A 4198-nucleotide genomic window follows, 5' to 3' on the forward strand; every position below is an offset into this window, starting at 1 on the left:
TTTAATTCAGCTGTTGTTCATTTTCAAAGAATATAAAGAAATGAAGAAAGGATCTAGATAATGCCTCTCGTCTGGAAACTGCCCCCCAGTGGCACAGCGGTATGTCTGCGGACTTACAGAGCTAGAAACCGGGTGTTGATACCCGTGATGGGCAGAGCACAGATAGCCCATTGTGTAGCTTTGTGCTTAAATACAAACAAACTCGTCTGGAAACCATGCCAGTAAAAACAGCACCAATAAAATTTACTGTTAATACATATGTGTCAAAATATTATTTTAAGATATTAAAATAATAAAGGTTAGTGAAAACAAGATAACTCCTGATGTTAAAAAATCATACCATTGAAAGTTCCTTAAGCGTGAAATTTTAACACGGAAAAAAATTCATGGTCTGAGAAGAACAGTCTGAGAACATGCCGTGGTTTTACAAATTTAATGACAGGATTATAGTTAAACATACATAACACGTCATATTTGTCTGAGAATGGTAGAAGGAATGCTAAATTGCACCGTTAGGTGACAGAATGAAAAATTGTTGTTCGTATAATAACAGCAGGGAATTTTAACAACATGCTTAGTGATAATTTATTATCATTTTTTAGAAGTCTTAGAATGCAAAATATGTCTCTTGAAAATACAAAAATTTATAACCAAAAGAAATTATCATATAACGAAACTACAATGTTAAATATCTTGAAATGTTTATCGAAATCTTACGTTTCTAGTTTGTTTGAAGTTAAGCACAAAGCTACACAATGGGCAATCCGTGCTATGCCAACCACGGGTATCGAAACCCGGTTTCTAGCGTTGTAAGACCGCAGACATACCGCCGTGCCACTGGGGGGGGGGCACATTTCTAATAGTAATTTAGTTTCAGTCATGCACGCCTTTCGTTAAAACACTCATTCGTCGTGACATTTTTCATTAAAAGCTATTTTTGAATTGTAAACTTTCTGGTTTACAAGAAAAAGACTAATATGATAGATGTTGAAAAACGTCACAGAAACTTGGAAGCCTGTGTCAGGCCTGTCACATTATGACTATTCATCAGTTTCTTAAAATGGTTGCCAAACTTATTAAATGTCATTATTGTCATTAATGTTTTCGAACTTTAAGATTTGTAAATTTTCGCAAGGTATAACCTATTTTACTTTTGTTTTCTGTTTTAACGTTTTTCGACGGTATATTTGATATAACACTTCAAGCAAGTGCCAAAAGTTTAATGTTTCTTTGATGTTTGTGACACCTACTGATGGTAAGTAGGTGTGATTTATTTTGGGTAGGTGTGATTTATTTTGGTAAACGGTTTGCAGCTTCGATAGTGAATAAATTGAATAGGCTATTTTTTGGATAAGATGTTTAGGCCAAAAGTTAATTCGTGATACTAAGGAACTGAAAATTTTCTACTACTTTAAATGCAAACATGATTACTAGTTTTTAACCACAGTGACTGAAACGAGGCGAAGGAGTGTTTAATTTTGTTGAAGTGGTTTCTTGGCAAATGGGAACAATATTGATTACACATTTTCTTCCTCGAATAACGCAGTGTCTGGGAAGTGTGTAAACTTTAGATATTATTAACTGCTGGAGAAAACTCAAAACCAACCAACAACAATTTTAGTTTGACGTCACCGCACTGATCTAATATAAAGTTTAAAGACAAATTTCATTTCGTCAGTAACCATGGCAACCACGATTTTCTTGAGTTTCTCGTGCATAAACAATAAGACTTTTTTTTTTTGGCTTTAAAATACTGGGATAGTAAAATGAAGTATCTTATTAAAAGAAACCCAGTTAAGTTCTGAACAATATAAGTAAATTCATATACCGTACGACTATATGATGAAATGAGAGTTATGGTTGCTTTATGTCGTTAGAAATGTCAACTTGCAAAACGTATTCATTTCTCATAACCTTTTTTTTTCACGTGGGACATAAGTAGTCTTCGAACAATTTTCCACGTCTTAGGAAAGAAAAATCTGGCAAATGTCGACTTACGAAAAATTTTAAGGTTAAATATGACACATGTGCACTAGATGATCAAGTACAATGTATAATAACTCTTTCTCTATTCATACAATCTAGAAATTACCTTTCCAAATGTTTCACTGTCTTTATGGTTTAGGTATATGCATATTTTACATTTCTCTTCGAACGGACACTACATACTTGTTGTAAAATTGAACAAACTAAAAAAATCACTTTGTTTCTTCCGCCTATATATTTTTTTCTTGCTGCGTAGATTTGCTGACGATTGCGATAGTCCAATGCATATACTTTTAAAAAAAGCGGGATAACATTCTTCGTAGCGTTTGTTTGTAATTCTACACAATGGGCTATCTGTGCTCTGCCAACAACGGGTATCGAAACCAGGATTCTAGCGTTGTAAGTCAGCAGACCAGACATACCGTTGTGCCACTGGGGGGCTATACGTAACGAATGTTAAAAAAAGTTTACATTAAAATTTTTATATAATAGAAAAAGAGAAATCACCTGAACGAAGAATAAATTTAGAAAAAATATCAAGCCACTTTTTATCACTTTTCTTTAAAGTTAATTAGCCTTTTTAAAGCGCTACTACGCAATAATTAGAATGACGTGAAATAAAGAGAAATAGACATGTACTGATTAAGCAAAATGTCAGAAAACAACAACAACAACAAAACAATAACAACAGGAAATGAAAATAGGTTTGTTTGTTTTAGAATACTTGTGTCAAACTACACATCGGTTAGCTGTACCTAATCTTGAATAGATAGGCTAAAGGGAGTAGAGCTAGTTAGTCAACAAAATAGCGCCCATATACACGGCATTGAGCCCCCCAGTGTCTGCGGACTTACAACGCTAGAAACCGGGTTTCGATACCCGTGGTGGGCAGAGCACAGATAGCCCTTGTGTAGCTTTGTGCATAATTAAAAAACAAAAACAAACAAAACAACACGGCATTGAAATGCGAGCACGTTTTTGTGGCAACTGCACGCGAAACATGTTTACCAGCATCCTTTTCGGGACAAGAAAGGAATATTTGTAACCACAGACCGAGGAGGTCTATAAAATAATTAGAGCTCTAATTTTCTATATACTTATCTGGAAAAGTCAGTTACTTACTTAGATGAAAATTCGTTGAAATAGTGAAATTTTGATTCATTCCATAAACACGTATATAGCGATTTAGGCGGCGTTATAAGTACAGTAAGCTTTAGTTTTGCTCAGTCAATGCCATGAAACAGTCATTGTAAATATTCGGACATTTTAAAGAAGGTTTCAAACGATCGATTTTTATGGCCGCCATATTGTTTCATCACGATTCCTACTATTAAGTTCTATCGTACTTGATGATAACGTATTACTGCGTCACCATAGATACTAGCCATGGCGCTACAAACAGCATGTTTGGCACTTATCTTTCACACAACATTTCTGACCATACGATAGTGCAATGCTGCTCCAGTAAACATATGACTTGAGATTAATGTTACAAACATTTTCAAGGAAGCATGTTAATGAATGGAGCCTTCAGAGATTTCCATGGGCGTTTAGAACAACACATCCCAAACCAATTTAAAGCAATACCCTCGAAATTAACGACTGTTCATGTGAATGGTGACCGAAGAAACTGAAATCAGGACAATTCGTTTTCCATCACATACGTTTCAAATCTTTCGATGTGGCTACAACGAATCTTTGTACTTAACTTTGGTCTTGGAAGCCGACCTCTATGTACGAACGGATACATTGTTAGTGGAGAGTCTATGGATTATTTGTTATGATGTGTGGCCTATACTTAATGTCACTGGCCTTTCTATAAACTTGTTACAATGGAAAATCTATTGTAAGGCAATATTGCATAAGGATATCCATATGAATGGGTACGATCTCCTCTGGAAGAAGTAGTTAAAAGGGCAGAAATGGACTTTGAACAGATTTAATAATCAACATTAGCGCTGAAAGAATACTACCACTTGCTCTTTTTATGTTGTGATTACCACTTGCTCTTTTTATGATGTGATCACCACTTGGTATTTTTATGTTGTGATTACCACTTGCTCTTTTTATGTTGCGATTACCACTTGCTCTTTTTATGTTGTGATTACCACTTGCTCTTTTTTATGTTGTGATTACCACTTGCTCTTTTTATGTTGTGATTACCACTTGCTCTTTTTATGTTGTGATTACCACTTGCTCTATTTATGTTGTG

The sequence above is a fragment of the Limulus polyphemus genome, unplaced genomic scaffold (assembly GCF_000517525.1).
Source record: "Limulus polyphemus unplaced genomic scaffold, Limulus_polyphemus-2.1.2 Scaffold1717, whole genome shotgun sequence".
Taxonomy (NCBI): domain Eukaryota; kingdom Metazoa; phylum Arthropoda; class Merostomata; order Xiphosura; family Limulidae; genus Limulus; species Limulus polyphemus.